The following is a 19,872-nucleotide window of genomic DNA, read 5'->3' on the forward strand; positions in this document are numbered from 1 at the left end:
ATTAATTGAGACTTTAAAAAAAAGTTATTAAATAATTTCTTAACAAAATCCATTTTAATTAAAATTAAATGCCTTTGACCAAAAAAAAAAATCAACAAAAATTTGCTCGGTTTTCCAGTCCCAAAAATGTTTTACTCAACCGAAAGGCATAATTTTTTTTGTCAATCATTAATAAAATTTTTTCAACGCACCATTAATAATTTAAACTCCATTTATCATAAGAGTCAAAAAAAGTATGAAAGTAAACTAATTAGTGCTTTAGCTTATATCAAGATAACCAATTAAAATTTCTTTATAAAAAACAAGTAGTTGAAGATAAATCCTCAAAGGTTAAAACAAAAATTTAAAATGCAGCCTAGAGGTTAATGTAGAATCTAGAAGCCTTAAGTAATAATTGCCCGCGACGGATTTAACAACTTAACGTCACCTTAAGAATTATCCACAATAAAGCTCTTTACCAACTCTATATAAAAGTATTAAACATACAGATAACACCATCAAAAAATATATACACACATATATATATCATCGCGAGTCGTGACAGTATAATTAAAGTGAAATCGTTTATTCATCGGCAAAATTATATCCGTCAGAGTAGCATCAAAAGCGTCGGAAAGAGTGATAAAGTGCACTACTATCCATACATGTATTCATATATATTATCTACATATATATATATATACATATACCCAGACAGCACACCTAGTATCTGCATTCCAGTGACAATCGATCGATCAACAGACACTTGATATACAAGAGCCCATGTCTGTCGCACGAGCTAACATCGAGCCGTACGCTTCTGAATTTCGATTATTCCTCATCGTGTGTATTGTGTACTAATATAACACACGTGCCCCCGTATACAGCCTGTCACACTTGATATCGCATTAAGAGGTTTACCATTATTATTATTATTACTACAATAACACAACAACTACGTACTACTAAAAAAATATAAAAAACCATGACTAATCACGTTCGATACAAAATGTCCTTCTATTATACCATACCGTCCATTATCATTGTAATACCATACCAGTGTAACGGCAATTAAAAATATTCCATACATTAATAGATTAATTTATCATCGGACATTGTCCTTAAGACATTGCTATCACGTGCAATAATGTCGTGTATTTAACATCGATAATTAATATTTATTTGTATGTAAGGTATTGTGCGGAAAAATTAATACAAGTATATTAGAGCTGATATCGATACGTGTATATTTTTTTTTTCGTTTGTAATGTTGTGTATCTATATATGTATGTATGAGTGTATGTATATAATGGTTGAAAAATTACTGCGATTAAGGCAGAAAGCATCCACCTCTGTCCGCCATTTTCTCACAACACCTGCGAATTACCGCGTAATTGCCGCGCCTTCCATCTTCTGGCTATCCGTCCATGGGAACTCGAGCCATTTCATTGTCTAACACCGCTCGCGCCTCTTATATGTTGAGTATATATGTATATATACGGTCTTTTCCTCTTTCTCGTTTTATCTTTTTCCTCTATGCGCATCCAGACACTTTAGCTTTGCTCCGGTCTTAGCTTTGGCTGTGTAAAACTAAACTGAACTAGTGTTGAGAAGACTTTAGTTGTATTGAACTGAGGCCGCGGTGCTCGAGGGCCCCGCGAGAAGTCAAGTGAGGCATAAGCAATAATAATAATACCTGTGTCGAATCAAAAATTTCACCTGAGTACTTACTTTTTTATCAGCCATAGTACACTTGTTTTTACGCTTTATTTTTATCTTTATTATCTACACTCTTTTTATTTTTATTTTCTATCATTACACATTTTTTATTAAACTTTTTTTTTTTTTTTATTATTATGAATTACTTTTGTAGTCATTTCAAAAAGGTAAGAGAGCTTGTAAATGAACAAGGATTCTCTATTATATTATATTATATATTACACCCGAGTAGGATCGGTAGCTGTGTTGAGTTAAAACTTATTTTATCATCGTCAAAGGAAATTTAGCAATGAAAGAATAAATCAACAGCAACATCAGTAATAATATGAGAGCGTTGCACTTTAAAGTGAGACGGAGACTGGTATCTTGGTGAATTATTCAAGGCCAACAACCATATATATATATATATATATATATATATATATATTCATGATGTTAATCCATTGATTAAATCCGCGCGATCTACGGAGACTAACCTTGTAATTATGATCGTGTGAGAAAATAAACCGTGGCAAATAGTTTGAGTGGTAAGTTGCTTGCTGTTACAATCTGCAACACGCACAGAACCAGTCGTCGTAGGATCCCCTGCTGTCCATGCACATTTACTACATCAGATCTATAAGTATATATATTCATACGTATATATATATATATACATTAATATGCTTGCATACCTACCATTACGAATACTAACTCAAGGGTAGCAGCAGTGTACGCGTCTTCGCACCGACCGTAAAGCAAATAACTACACGTGTCCAATTAGAAACGCAAGGTTGTGCCACCGGCGATCGGCGAAATGTCAATTGTGGCGCCGATTGCTCTCTCAACACAATCCTTAGCTTAATAACTAGATATTTATTTCTCTACTTGATATCTGGCTTAAAAAAATGATATTAATATTTACGGAGAAAAATGGAGACAAAAATGTACGAATTTTTATTATACTGTCGACGAAACTTAAACAAGAAGTTGATTTGTTTCTCTATTCGCATTTAAGTGGATGGACGGTACTATCTTTGTTGCACTTGTACAGTAAATGGAAACTTTGTCAAAGTTTTACTCGTAAAAAAATACAAGTTATCAAAAAATTAAAGTGCACTTCATTTGTTCGTTATCTCAGAGAAAAGCTTGGACAAAATTATCTGAAAATGGTTCTTATGCTGTACTACAATTATTATTGTTAGCCTCTAAAACTAAAATTTTTTATTTTCTACTATAAATCCTAGTTTAGACAAATAATATTCATTACAATTCATTAATAATTTTTTGGCCACTCAATTTCTTGTTTCAAGTTTGGTGAACAGCATAACAAAAATTTAAGCCCATTTTCTCCGTGTAGTCGGAACACGGCGGTATTATAATTAATAATTAATAAAAAAAAATTTCAATGCATATCGTGCCGAGTGATTGACGCGATAGTTATTAGAAACGGAAGCTAATCAAACGTAATTGTCATAAGAAAAGTAGTTACAGAAATTATAGTGAGGATTATGCGTCATATAAGCAGTAGACGTTTAGTTATAATGACTTTTATAGACGAATTTTATTTCCCTAGTAGTGGACTGTAGTCCAGTTGAGTTGAGTCCAGTCCCATGGACATTATATCGTGTCAAGTAATAGTCCCTGGTACGTCTGTAATGGTCGTGGTGGTAATTTTATCGTAATTATCGCGGTGAGTATAATATTCCGCGGCGTAATGAACCATTTATATGATTAATAGAGACCGGCTTGATCCTCTTTGCCAGTGGACTCAAGCTGGTCAAGGTGCTGCACAGCTTCACGCGGTTCTATAATATCTGTACAGATTTATATATATATATATATATATATATATATATATATATATATATATATATATATATATATATATATATATATATATATATATATATATAGTGGCCGTAGTGAAACAGGCGAGACAAGGCATGCAATAGAGAAAAGGAAAGGAGCAAGAAGTCGAACGGAGTAAAGTTGAGTAGAGTGGATGAGTCGAGTGTATCGAGAGTGGAGTAGAGGCTGGATGAGAGTTGAGAGCTAAACTAATGTAATGTAAGACTCAACTTCAATACACGGCGGCTCTCTCGTGCTCCAGGTATACTATTATCATAATTGCTGCCAATAACGACCCATGATTGGTGCACTTGACGCTTTTCGGTTCAAATATCTTCGACGTTCGGAAGTCCAACCAAGCAAACTTTAAAACTTCAATCTCCTTTTTTCTTTTCCATCATATTAAAATTTTTAAATAATTATTTTTATTAAGTAAAAAAAAGGATAATACAAGTAATGATAAAAAAAAAAAATGAAATGTTAAAAATGATTTTGAACATTTCCGCTGGGATTTACGTAAACGCGAGCAAGCAGGGAATTTTACGGTTAAAAGTAAATTGTAAAAAAGTTATATTAATTTAACGGGCTTTAGATAAGCATCGCACGTGCGGACGTCTCTATACACGGGCGGTATTCTGACACGGGGGCGCGATCGATTGGCAGTAGTGGTTTTAGAGTCCGACGCGAAAGAAGAGATAAATTATAGGAGCGCACGTCCGAAAGCGATATATTCCGTCGGTCTAACGTCGAGTACAATAAAATGAAATAAAATAAAATACAAGAGAGTTGAAATAAAAAATAAAAAATATAACGGACAATTAAGAGAACTCTGGAGAGTTTTCAAGTCGACGTATTCGCTTCATCTCGTCGTATTCTCTTGAGTATTTTGCCGTCTTGCCAGTTGTTTCGTTCATCTCCCTTGCTGCTTCCTGTTTTCTACTTGTGCTTGCCCCACACACTTGTCTATTGGCTTTCTCACTCTGCCTTCGGCTGCTACAGATTCCTGGCTCTGCTGCTATTCCACGTCTACTTCGACGAGTTCCTAAGAGAGACTGAGAAAGAGAACATGAGAAACAAGAAGAGAAAGAGACCGAACATGAGAATGTGCAAGAGAAAAGTTGGGCTCCTGGATACGAGTAGAACCAAGGACTCGACGCTTTAACCCCCGGCACATCGGTCTACTTCAGCTCCCGATCCTCTGCTATACTTGTTGTCTTATGTATAGAGAGGTTGAGTCACCAACAGTGCCAGCAGTCCGCGGGTTAAATAAAACGAGAAACATCGAAAAGTCTTGTTTTCCCAATGTAGCTTCCAACACTAGGCCAAGTCCCAAGTGTACGTACTATTTTCTCCACGGAATTTTGTTTCTTCTTGCACCTTTTTTTTTATTTTCTATTTGTCAGGCATCTTTACATTCATTTACACAAATTACATATTTTTTTTAAACCCGCGCAACAGTTAAAGCAATCATGTACAATAAATTTGTGAACACGATTGTCATAAATGTGCTTTCAAAAATATTTTACCAGGATTTTAATTTCTTCCTCGGTATTTTGTAGCATTTTATATATATATATATATATATATATATATATATATATATATATATATATATATATATATATATATATATATATATATAGATGTTGGCTTTTTCAGTCTAGCTTCATTGAGCTTGGATTTCGTCGCAGATTACCTTGACGGACGGGCAAATAAGGGATAAAATTAGCAAGCTGCGGCATGCCTACGGGCATCAAGAAAAACGCAACCTGGCTGGTTCATTAAGTTCCCCCGCTGTCCCGGCTTTACTTGGCGTTACCAACGACTCAGTTGGAAAAAAAATAAAATAAAAAAAAAAAAGGCAAAAAAAAAAACCGAGAAAAAGAGAAAGAGCAATGAAATGATTCGATTGCGCCATTCTCCCTCTCTCCGTGTAAATGTATATATATACATATATATATAAGTACGCTACTAAAGCGACCGTGATCCTAGGCTCCATGGTTAATTAACGCTACCGCCGCGAGCTTTAAAAATCTCCTGCAGACCTAAGATATTCAAAGCGACTACGAAGGTCATTGCTTTCATTTACTGGTTAGGTGAATCGTGCTCGTGAATGCATATAAGCCCTCATTCTCAATTACAACTAAATACAAATTTAACATTTATATATATTCATTTATTTCATATATACATACATTACCAAAAAAAAAAAAAAAATAACATTTTCTTTTAATTAATCTTCAACTTTTGCAATAAACAATCGTACGTTGAATATTTTTATTACGACATTTGAATGTTCAATTTTTTTTTATTTTTTATTTTACATTCATACAAGCAATATTTTGCTATCATTTACTTTTTAATCCGACTTACCATTTAAAACTGTACATCTGCTTTGATAAAAAAAAAAATTCACAAATGGTTTCAGTGAACATAAAAAAAATGCGGCAGTTATTTTTAAAAAAATATTAAAACTAATGTCTATTTGTTGTATTAAAACTCTATCCGCTTTATGTGCATATGTGCAATTTTTTTTTTAAAAATTATATCTCTACTTTCACTTTAATTTCCATGATGCCTGTTAACATCGCTCATATACATCTATAGTAAATATTAATACTCGCTAGATATTAAAAAAAAATTTTTTATCCGACAAAAATTTCAAACATTTAAAACGCGGAAAAAAAAAATTTGAATATCTACAGTTTCAAATAACAATTTCTGACTTTTACAAAACTATTGAGCTCAAAGTACATTTTTAACTGTTGAATTTATTGCTGATAATGATATCTAATAAATATTTTATTGTAACTGTAATTTCGGTAAATTTTTCAAGTTTTTTTTATTCAAATCGCCGCGTTACCATAATAAAAAATTTTTTTTTGCGCAATCATCCGATTATTTTCGCAATATAAAAATAATATATATTAATAAAAATATATATTTTTAGTATCGCATGTCCAGCTATCTGTACATAAATATAATTCTTCAATAAAAAATAAACTTTATTGTTGTGTATGTATATAAAAATAATGATAAAGGTTAGTCACCCTCTTGATCATAGCTGACATTAATGTGCTCGTATATATCTATACATTTTAAATAAATCAGCGTATTTTGCTGTCAATATAAAATGACATATAGCAAAACTTTGTACACAAAAGTATGATAACCTCTATATCCATACTTAGATTGTGTATAATAGATAATAAAAAATATGACAATTGCGATGTAGACTAAACACGCCACGTTCAGTATTTATGATATGATAACTAAGAAAAGAATATTACATACTGCTAACGTACCACCTTACGCTCTTCGAACTCTAATCGATAGACAGAATATAGCTACAAGTCTACCGAGGTGGTGAGAATGGGTGCTTGAACTCTTTATATATCTTATATATTTATATACAATACAATAGAATGAAAATAATAATAATAATAATTTTACAATAAAAAAAAAATATGAGTCTAGTAAAGCGGGACTGCGAATTATAAGAAGAAACTCAGCGACCACGTCAGTATTTTCACACGTGTTATAGTGTAAGGAAGCTTTTTACCACCTTAATATATATAGTTTTTTTTCTACCCCTTATTTCAATTCTCACGAATTATTATTATATTTTTTTTTATTTATTCAATTTTTCATGCTAAGACACAGGCCAAATGGCAAAGTGAAATCATACAGATGATCTTACAAAAGTAGTAAAAAATTCGATCAAATGGCAATAATGCTTACAATTTAAATCAATCATAGAGACAAAGATACAATAGATGATGAATGATGATATAAAGTTCAATAATATGCTGTAATAAAATTCGTTAATTACAATCTAGATTTAGTAGATAATCATACGATTTATTATTATAAATCTCAATACTGTCTGATTGAATCAGATGTAGGGGTAATTCTTGTCAAAGACGGATAATTGATACTACAAATGATACATTGTTTGCCTTGACAGCTACACTGTAAAAAATTTTTGGACTCGGTGTAGTGTAAATGTCTTGGTATGAAAATTACACAAATTCGGTTTTAAATTTAGGCGGTAAATTAAAAATTTTTACACATAATTCATGATAATTTTACGTTAAGAAAATGAATGATAAAAATATTTAAGTGTTCAAAATATTTATTAATATATAAATAAAATTAATGTTGTTATTGATTAAGTAGTTAAAAATATTCAATGATCGTTTGTTGCTCATTAATCAAAATTACAACGAGTAACACGGAATGGTGTAAAAAAGTATATTACACTGTGTTAAAATTATACGAATGGAAAATTTACACCGAGAGAATTTTACACCGCTATTTCACATTATACGGCCGTGTAAAGTTCACCGGGTCCATTTTAACACCGAAATTTTTTACAGTGTAGTCTTTCAGAACGTCTTGAATCAGTATCATAAATAAATAGCTCAGGTAGATAAAAAGTTTATAGGCACGTTCATGAAAGTAAAAATATCCAAGATTCTAACGACAAAATCATTATCAATTTGGTTGATAGCACGTGTCCAAATGCGGTTGATGTATGTCATTACATATGAACTAAGCTAGATCATAATTTTGTCGTCAATAGATTAGACAAGTGAGTTAGCATATATATTAATGCGCGCGCAAATCACCGATCAGGTATGTGCATAAGGTGACAGCAGAGGTTTAAGGGGTTGTCGCTGCAAGCTGTGGGCTAGACTCGGGAGTGAGGGCTCCAAGAGGTTATGTGTAAGGGTGATGGCGCATTGCAAGGGTGACACGCACGGCTAGACCGATTATATCGATAATAGCTCCCTTGAGAATTGATCCTGTCTATAGTCACTAACTCTCTACCCCTGCCTGCATGAGTTTCTCATCGTGAATCACTACTCGTTTTCTTTTCTTTACTTTTTTATATCATACATATATTATATACATCCACACACACACACTTGCACACTCATAAATATAGAGTTCTTAAAGTATATCACGATTTTCACGCTCTTGTATCCCCCTTTGTTGAAAAGTTTTTTTTAAACCATTTTTTACAATTCTTTTTCTTTTACTTTATATTTTTAACCAATCTAATACCTTGTCATCTGTGTAAAATGGATGTAACGTTTTGTGTTATTGTATTGTGTTGCCTGTATTGTTACAATAAACCGCAAGTGAGTTTATCCGAGCGTTAAATATAATTGCCGGTGAATTTAAACCAAGTATGCATTCAAATATTTAAACAAAAATAACTTCATTTTATTTATTATTTTATTTAAAAAAAAAAATTTAATTAGTGAAATTAAAACTGGTAGTAATTAATTTAATTTTCTGATAAATGAATGGATGTAAAAAAAAAAAAAAAAAAAAATTTATTTCATTTTTCATATCAAGTTTTTTCAGGGTAACTATATATGGATTAATTGGTATTGATATATATGTATGTTACATACTGGGTTTATTTGATTAAAAATAGTCTCTGTATAGTTGAAAGATAAAATTTACAAATATGGATAATGGACTCATTAATGAACTTTATTTAGCCGAATTGAGAGTATCATTATCCGAATATGTGCCGAGTGATAGGTTATTACTTAGTTGCCGTACTAATGAAATAAACCTACTGATATTACAATCTGATAAACTTTCACATGTCATAATATATCATTAATATATAGCTCGTAAAATTAAATCTATTTTAAATAGTCAATAATTAATCAGATTAAATATCGGAAATATGTATGATAAATATATAAATATATATTAATTAGAAATTAATAACGAATGTCGAAGTGAATAAAATATTGAAATAGCTTTTAATATAAGTGGATAATCGCGGATATGAAATTTTTATTTAAAAATATTTTTAATGAGAGCAAAAATGAGTCCAATTATAGGTAATTATGTTTAATCCTTGAATCCTGCTATCATTTAGTACTTTCATTGTGCACATATATTTGATAATCATCTGTTAGATTGGGAATTCGCACATTTACTGAGTTTAATTTCCACGGTAATTATCGAAAGTGCATCGATTGTTTTGTATTACTAGAATTATTATCGAAATACTGGCAAATAGCGATTATAATACTCGATAATATATAAACATGTATATATATATGTATTTTAACAGATCGAGTATTGTGAGTATGTACAGATACAGATACGTAGTATATGCAAGTTGAAAATTGTTGACACGACATCGATTCGTAGATACATATATATCTATATATAAAGTATTGATAAATTTGGCTCTCTGGTGCTTCAACTTATTCGTTCAACACAAAATAGATATTTCTGTACGTGCTATGAATAGTTTTTCTCATACAAAATGTATAAGTTTCTATAAAAATGAAATGAAAGTAAAGTAAAAAAGTATAAAGTACATAGAAAAAATAAAAAAAAAAAAAGTTTATAAGATATGACTACAACAGCGATAAAGACTGTGTGACGAATGAACCAAAAGGAAGCTCGATTCACGCGTATCGAAAAAACATACTTTCATTTATTTTAAAAGAATTGAATTCCCATTTGAGAAGAACTCGGGATACCTGAATAAAATAAAAAAACTACCTGAGAATATTCTCCACCTCAAATCTTGAAAAATTCTGTAGAAAATATATTTATATATGAATGTGTATATATATATATATATATATATACGAAACCAAGGCTAAGGCTGGAGCTGGAGCTGGAGTTGGAGCTGAGGCTGAGGCTGTTCACCCGAGCATCAGGATAAGCGGATTTAAACTCTCGGCTTCTTATGGAGAATGGGAATCTACCGACAATTCTAACAGGACCCAGCCCTCTCTTCATCTCTTCTCATCTCCCTATACAAGCCATTACTACCTCTACTGCTAATACTATTCTGTAATAATGCACAGTATACCTTCTTTAAACCACAAAAGTCGCCCTCAACAGCAGACGCTTCAGTTGTTACAAAAAATCACTGTTTCATATTTCACAAATTCCCAACATTGTTCTCTTGTACTTATTCCCCGGTTAACACGTCTTATGTGGCATTAGTGAAATTAGACACACTCTGGACGCTGAGAGACACTCGAGAGCTAATACTTTGTTTCATTGTTGTATTTTTTTTATATTTTTTATACAAAATACGGGATTTACAACAATATTGTGGTGGTAAATCTCCTAAAACATCAATACGCTAGAAAAATCTCTTAAACCTGACAAATTTTTTTTCTACTACCGTTTGTTAAATTCTATTCTATTCTATTTCACCCAACAAATTAAAAATACTGCACACAGTAGATAATGTACTTAAAAATAACAAAATTAGTTTTCGAAAAAATATTTTGCTACACAAAATTCAATATTGCCTAAATATATACCGATATAAAGTGACCAGATGTCCAGTTCAGGTATAAACAGCCGTTCTATAGCATAAAATTTTGTTCAGTAACACTAATAAAAATTCAGTTCTCACTTAAACTGCTCCTCAAACAGAAACTCCGCATAGAAGTTTAAATCTAAGCCTAAATAAAAATAAAAAAAAATACTAAATCATAGGACGTGGAGTTGTGAACAGTTTTAAGGCCTTTATTACCGCAATAAACCCATCATATAATATTTTTTAAGTAATTACTTAACGACGTAAATACTGAGATCATCGTCATTGTAAATCATAATCTCGAAAATTATTAAAAAATCACGTACAAAGACCTTTGGCGTTCATAAAATAGATTTCGACAATAAATTTTTTTTTATTTCCACCGCTCCTAATTTTAATACATTACAATAAATCTTTTTTTTATTGTCCATTTTTAAAATTTATTACACTGTAATAATGACATATCAATATGCTAGAAAAAAAAATATATACATATCTATTTATAGATAGGATTTAAAAGAGAATGATACTAAAGATTTACGATGTCATCTTAACTTACAGTTGTTTCCCAGATGCCACATCAAGAGATGGGATTATAATCCAACTCTGATGGACATAGTTAGTCCGATATAATATATATGACAGACTACACCAACATATACTGGACTAGAGTGTAGCAAACTACTATGTATTGCATGAGTATGCCTAAACTATACGCATAACTATAACATATATGTATAAATATATATAGTGTCGCTTTGCTAGCTCGGAGGCATAATCCAGTATAGATATATAATATATCATATTATATATGGTATACATTATGTAAAATTATTCATGTCCTAGCTTCGAGTAGTACCCATTTCTGGACCCATACATATTCTGTTGGTAAGAGAACTTGTGCACTGGCCTCCATCTCTGTCCCTGTTTCTGTTCCCATCTCTGTCTGTTTTGCCGATGCCCGGTCTTGGTGAACATCAGCTTTGGATAACACTCGTGCAGTGAGTCGTGTTGGGCTGGAAGACCGTATGTGTGTGTAAAGTAAAGTAAAGTGAAGTGAAGTAAAATTTTTTTGGCAGTGCGGTTTTTTAGCCGCGGGTTTTAGCTGATTAAAGTACGTTATTATCCGCAATTTGTCGTGTGTAGATACAGGAGCGACAGGGCTGGCTCTTTGTAAATTAAACCCATGGACCATTTTAACACACCGGATGAGCATTTCGTGTTCATGTTTGTCCCATCGCCTCGACGAACAAGTTTGTTGGCAAATATTGTTCATACTGCAAACTATAGTTTGTTTATATTGTCAACATTTGCCAAGCTTTTACACGTTGTATTAATGATATTCATGTTTATCAATTCCACACCGTCCATATATATTATGTGTTATTATATATATATATATATATCTATCTATGTGTGGATAAATTTTCATTTTATGCATTTTGATAATCCTCTAAGTATATTGATCATCTCATCCATCTTTTTCAAATTTATTCAATCGATACATTTTCCTTACCAAAATTTACTACAAAAATATTTCATCAAATTTTCTCTATTATGTTTTCAATACATATATATTTTTTTTTTATAATTAAATTGCAGTCTTAAAATAACTAAATTTCCAATACAAAATTTTAAATTCAAATTTTATTAATTATTGTTCAATTTTTTGACTAAATTTGAATTTTTCTTCACAATTATAATAATTTCTAAAAATCAATACTCAATGACATACTTATTTATGTTTTTTATTTAAATCACAAAATCTATCAAATAAATTTTGGAATGTTGATGTTTTTATAAATTTAACGTAAAAAAAAAAAAAAATTAATTTTGAATTTCGCAACTGAAAATTGTGAGATTATTGACTCAAATTATCTTTTTATTAAATTAGTTAAAATTAATGATAAAAAAAATCAAGATAGTATACGAGTAAATATATGTCTGAGTGTGTGTTGCGCTCATTAATAACAAATAAAGTAAATTTGAGTTGAAGGGAAATGTGCTTAGTTAGATCAAACTATAACTAATTAAAGAAGTTTGTCAATGGAGATTAGTAATCATCAAAGGCGATAAAAAATCGGTGCCTGTGGACTTTTAGCAGCCACAAAGCTCTTAGAAGTTTAGTCAATTCTACAACACTGATATGTCAGGGCGACTGTTATCATGATATATTTATCTCTATGGCAACATGAATAACTCTCCCTTGGTCTTATTGCCATCAGTAGGACATCTAATACTAATACTGTTCTCGTGTTCCCATCTGTACTTACAAGCACATCCGTAGATATAGAGAGGGTACAGGGCACGAGTATGTGTGTGCGGCAGGGACTAGAGTTGTGTGGGTTAGCGTTTGATCCGATTGCATGCCGCAACGATATTAATCATCACTGGTCTGACGTGCCCTCGCCCCTTCGTTTCGCGTTATTTACCTCCCCCGTGTGCCCGTGCGACGAGTTCCTGCCTATCCTGTGTGCTGCCTATCGGACGACCCCCGTAGCGCAACTCCAACCGGGGGTTGTTCCGCGTACGTGTACACAGAAGCTGCTTGTGCAAAACTCACTCTCTGACGTCACGTTCAACTTTTTTTTATTATTAAAAAATACTCGGGAGATTAATTTTTTTTCTCGCTTTTTTACTCAAAATTTACTCATTGCTGATACGTCCGAGCAATGATTGATAATATCCCACTCTTGGGAACCGTAAATTTAAATACCAATTGCGAGATTACTCACAATAATTTAATTATTACACTTTTTCTTTTAATTAGGTTGCATAATTATTTTAGACACTTGAAAATTTTAATTTATTTAGTTATATCAAGTATTATTAGATGTAATGCGATGTATACTTCGTACAAATCTTCTTATAGAAATATTAACAAGGCTTATATACAAGTCAAGTATCTCATTAAACTAAATTACGGCTTTTCATCTTCATTCGTCAAAGTATAAAGTTTTTAATAAAATTATTTTACTCTAAAAACTTACAAGAACATTATTATGGATTTAAAGATAAAAATGATCTTTGAACTTTGGGTATAAAGTAATTATTATTTATTTCGCTAAGAATTAGACAAAAATTATTTATTTAATTTGACAATTTTCAAATCTTCATTTATTACTTTATACTGTCCTCCAATTATTTTTAAGCACATTGACGTACTCGGGATTTTTTTTAAAGTCACCTCATTTGGCCCATAAAAAAAATTAGTAATTTTAACAAAAATTAAGCACAATTAGAGTTTAAAAAAATTCAATTTTTCCTTGGCGTCATGCTTGCTTGATCCTCAATAAATTAAAACCTCAGTAACGGTCTCCAAACAATTAAAATAACGATATTTCTCGCAGTAATTTTGATTAATGATAAAATAGAGACATTAAATAATAAAAAAAAATTAAATCTATTGCCCTGGCCAACTGAATCGATCCGTCATTAGGACAGCGCTCGATTTTTTTTATTTTATTTTTATCTCTCATCCAAGCAGCTTCCGTTCCTTCATCTCGTCTTCACGTACTTCTAGTGTTCTTGTCTGATGGCCGAACCATTCAATTGGATTACGAATCCTCGTCGGATGTACGAGGGTTCAGTAACGATGCTCAGCAAATTCACCAGCGATTAACTTCCATCACCAAGACTAAAACTAAGTCCATCTTCTCCTCAGCTCAGACGGTTTAATTTTTTCCTCCCTTTTTCTCCGTCATACCTCATGCCTCTTTTATTTTATTATTTAACTTTTTTATCCTCATATTTTTCCTTCATTCAATTTAATCCTGTTTGTGTCTTATCGCCATGGTTACCGTCTAAAAATAAAGTTAAATATGCGTGTCCGTTAGACATTAGATGCCTGCCTCCAAATCGGAGACAAATTTCCTCGAAGCCTTACTTGCACAAGTCGTTTCACTCGGCAAATAAGTAAAAACCTCCTCGTATATTTGCTCAATACTCAATGCGTAATAGATAAAATATCCGTTGTTTGTCCCAAAAAGAGACTCGTAACCTTTTTTACACAAAAGGCAAACGAATCTAATTTGTCGAGAGAATTTCTCAAGTTAAACTACATAGTTTTCCAATTGCATTTACCTCGTCAACTACATTCACATCATTTTTTTATCTACACACATATTTTTCATCATTATTATTTTCTACATGCTACTGCTTACACATTTCATAACGAGTTTTATTCCCACGAGTAAATATGACCCAGGTGAATCGAGCAATATTCCCCGAGAATAATTATTAACTCAACAAGCAAAAGTATTTTTAATTCATTTATTTATTTATAAAACATATTTTGTCCCTCGATATATTTCAATAAAATATATATTTTAATTAATATTAACTCGATATCCGATATAATAATTTTTAAGTCTCGGGTCCATGCGTAACATATAATACTCATCGGTAAATATATTTAATTGGCAATTGGCAATTGACACTTTGATCTAGATGCGTATTGCTTTTACTGGTACCCTGCAGCTTGTGACACAGTTAATACTCTGGCGAGTAAAGGGAGCAAACCAGTGCGGCAATGCGTAAGTCGTACGCAGTATCAGTTTTTACTGCTCGTGTATGATATCTTGCTACATATAAATCTATATATGTAAGTATGTTTATATGTATATGCATGTACACCCTTTTCTCATGGGTTGACGAAGCGTAAGAAGGAGCAAGCGCGAAAGAGAACAAGGGAGGAGAGACACGGGTAAGACAGCTACCGTGCTCGGAGCTCTAGATGCAATGATTAAGAGTGATTCACGGTCCGTCCTGGACAGATGGCGGTTGCTTTCCTAATGAGTCGTAATTAATGGTTTAGGTATGCGTGTAAGCAATACCCAGTCACACTTTCTCAGAAAACCTTAACTTGCACAGGTATCGCTTGCTTAAATATATATCTCTACATATAAATATAAATGCATATATATATATGTATATAGATATATTTAAAGACACAAGTGTTAATATATAATTGAAGCCAATAACAAGTTTTTTACACGGTACCGTTACGCGTACAGATGTTCTGGAGACTGGGAATTCAAAAAAAATATTCTGTTAATTATTAAATAAAAATATTAATTGACTATTAGATTTAAAGATTTAAGTAAGAGAGTACGTAATAGGTATACTATATATATATAAGGGAAAATAGGTATTTTAAATTCACGAAAATGGGTTTGCCGATAATCCTAGAGCTAAATATCCGTAAGTCGTTAAAGTATTTTCTGATCGCGTGTATATAAGTGAAACAGGATCGAGCCCCTCTTGTTGACGAGCGAGAAGGGATAAGAAGGGACCGTGAGGGTGAGAAAGGTAGAGGGTATTGGAGGTCGTGATGAAGAGCAAGAGAAGTGAGGATTGAAGAGAAAGGGTTCAAGTTGAGCTTCGACGAGTTCTATCTAACTTGCTAGAGCAAATAACACCTGCCGTTCGTGTCGTGTAAACTTTTGCTCAAACTCTGTACTACTATATATCCAACATATATATATCTACATCTATAGATGTATAGATGTATTTTATCCTTTTTCCTTTACTCTTGTTCCTTCAATCACGATTCACTCTCTCTTATTCTTTACCTCTTTCTCTCTTTACCTTTACACAATCAAAAGTTAGTATCGATATCATCAGCTCTCTCTATATATATATATTGTGCAGAGTGTTTTGGTGTTCAGATAGAGCATATAGCTCGAGACTTTTGGTGAGAAGTTGGCTCCGTGATTCTAGAGTTAAATAGAAAGGAAATTGTTTTCTTTTCTTGATTAACAAATAAGAGCAAAGCTAAAAATACTTGTCTATATTTATTTATTAAAACATTTATTTATCTGTCTCCTTCACTTTAATTATATATATTACGAAAAATTTACAACTATCACTATTACTAAGTATATAGTAATAATAAAAAGTCATTTAGTTGCTTAATCGAGCAAGGAAATTATTTAGAAAGTACGTAGAAAGTGTTAATTGGTTTTTTTTACTCATTTTTAACTTTAATTGGTTATTGAGTTAGTTTCATTCACATATTATTTTTTTTATGACCAAGTAATTACTGTTTATTATATTTATGCGTAGGTAATTTAAAAGGTGAAAATAAATTGGATAGAATTTTGATGTCTAGACAGACCTTGAGTAACAAAATATATACATATATAGTGGATATTGTTGGTAGGCAGTGTTAGTCATATTTAGTAATGAATATATTCTGACGTATTGTATATGATATTAATATATAGATATGAGAAAAGACATTTGCGTGACCTCAGCGAGGGCGACTAAGACCAAGTTTAAGTGATGATAGTGCTAGAGATATATTAAATATGGGATAGGGTTCGGTATGGCTTAAGCCCAAGGAAACTCGTGTCTTATAACGGAATGCATGGTGTTCGAACTTCCGGTCGTTGGTTTACTGTCACGCGAAATATTCCCTTTTTAATTTTTGTCGCCGACTTTAACATTATTATTGTACACAGTACACATAAAGATGAATTGTTGACAGTAATTAGTAATTTATTATTTAAATTATATACCGGGTAACAAGAAAAGGATATATTGTTACAAAGAATTATTAAAATAAAAAATATAAAGCTAACGTAACTGGTACTTTAAATGAATACCGACAGGAAAAATTAATTAAGTATTCAAATTTGTGTAAGCTAATTGTCGAGACAATTATAACGAGAAAAGGAACAAAGTAAAATAATTTTGTTTTTAATTTTTAAATTCATGGGGTTTTGTTAATAGAAAAAGACTCGGCAATAAAATATTACGTATACATAAAAAGCATTTGAGAGATAATTTTATTATGTATTAAAATAATATGATTTGCAGGCTTTACATTGTACCCAATACAATAACATAGACAAAAGACAGTACGTATGTAAATAACACAATAAAATGAACCCACACAGCTCACACACCGCGAAACAAAACATAACCGCGCATACATGCAGTTGATGTACAAGCGTTAATTCGCGGGTCTTTTGTTCGGCAAATCAAGTTCCGACGCACCGTTTATAATAGCGCCATTACCCGTTTCAAATTGGCTCTATCCACAAAACTAGAGTTATCACCGATTCATATTTTTTTTTATTTCTTTTGTTTTGAAATTTTTTTCCGGCTAACTTCACTAAAAATTAGTGTCTCATAATTACATACTCTAAATGCCATCTTATCTGATAATCAAAAAGTACTTAAGCCTAAAAAAAAATTTCTCTATGAATCACTTGAAAACTATTTCTTCCACTATCATTTTACTCAACAGAACACGTCAGAATTTTAAAAATTTTTTTATGAGAAATTAATTACAGTCGGACCTCGTTATTAGACTATTATTCTGTCGTTTTTATAAACCAGATATCGCGATAGTTTGAGAGAAAAACTAATAGTCTTATAGAGAGGTCCGACTGTATTGAAAATTTTTATAATAAATTATCCTACAATAACTCATGTTAGAATGGAAAGGGACAATGTCATATCCTCAGGATATATTTCCAAGTATATATACATATATATAATGACAATGACGTACCTATTATACTTGAGTAACTTTGAACCGAGTGAGAGAGGGAGTGAGTGAATGAGTAAGGAAATATATTCAGTGACTCATTACGAGCACGTATCCTCTAACCTTCTATACATACTAGCGTTCATATTCCTCTTTATACATATGTAGGTACACATATCTATATATGTATGTATATATCTTATAATGGGAGCCAGCAAGTTAAAGTCTCGACTACTCAAGAGTTAATCTCGAGTCTTGGATTACTGTAGCGTACAGTCAGTTTGTCTTTTTCACTCATACGTGCATCCATTAAATGTACTTACATATATACATATATACATATATACATATATATATATGCATATAAAATCTTGCGTATGATACGGATCAACAAAACGTAAGTATACATATCGATGTGCCCTAGCGCAATTGGAGAACATGCCTATCACCTCTACTCGTCTTTCTTATCCTTATACTCATACTCAGCTTATTTTTAATTTTCTTTCACTTTATCCAATCGTGATTCTTAAGAATGGAGTCAAAGGAATGAGAAATAGTGAAAGAGTAAGAGAGAAAGAGGAAGACTTTGATGATAGGAGAATGTATAGCTCGAGGCAGTATTCCCATTCGTATGATTTTTATCTAGTTCTTATGATTGTATGAGAACGCAAGTGAGACAGTAATTTTTTATTTTGTAAACCGTGCACTCACACTGGATCTCTGTGTAGGTGAGGTCGGATAATAAGACGGTATTAGAGTTTAAGATCGTGAGAGAGTGAGATAGTATAAAAAAAACAGGGGAGAGCTAATAGTAAACGCATTGCATCGACTGCCTGCCTGTGGTTTCCGATAGCATCGTTGGATTAATTATGCGTAATGCGTTGAGCATCGGCGAATGGCGAGACCGGTGAGCAGCCAATGTGCACCTATACTTACCTATATGTATATATATAATATATGTATGTGTATAGGGGGCACAGTGTATAGAGGAGACGGCGAGCTAGATACCTAGGTATATACAACCGATTAACCCACAGTGTATTCCCGGTACGAGTTAACATTCAATTATCATTGTCCTCCTCCTTTAGTCCTGCCACTGCTTCCGCGATAATTACATTCACATGTAACTGAGTGTAACCATTCTTATATTATATTATAAATTACTACATTTACTTATTGGTACTTAGCAAATTACTAAAAAAATACATTATATATATTAAATATTTATGTATTCAAATGTCGATAGCTTTACTTTTACTTTTTACTGATATTCAATGAAAATATGTATTTGACGATGGGAACGTTTTTTGTTAGACGAAAATAAAAAAACAAAATGAAAAGTTAAAAATCTACTGAATCACTCCTTAAGGGTGTGCTGTTAACTAATCTCAAGAATTTTATACCTCGACATTGATTTCTACAAATTGATCACACGAACATCCGATCTTATAGTCATTTGGTTAAAAATGATTAAGATAAAGGTTGCGAGGATGGTGATAATAAAAATTAGTGAAATCTTGAT

General features: G+C 31.9%; 1 protein-coding gene across 9 annotated transcripts in view; it reads left to right on the forward strand.

Annotated features, from left to right (window-relative positions):
• LOC103574142 (latrophilin Cirl) overlaps nucleotides 1–19,872 on the forward strand; it is a 211,846-nt gene that overhangs the window by 119,800 nt on the left and 72,174 nt on the right. The gene's annotated exons all lie outside the window — the stretch shown is intronic.

Source organism: Microplitis demolitor, chromosome 7 (genome assembly GCF_026212275.2).
Source record: "Microplitis demolitor isolate Queensland-Clemson2020A chromosome 7, iyMicDemo2.1a, whole genome shotgun sequence".
NCBI classification, from domain to species: Eukaryota; Metazoa; Arthropoda; class Insecta; order Hymenoptera; family Braconidae; genus Microplitis; species Microplitis demolitor.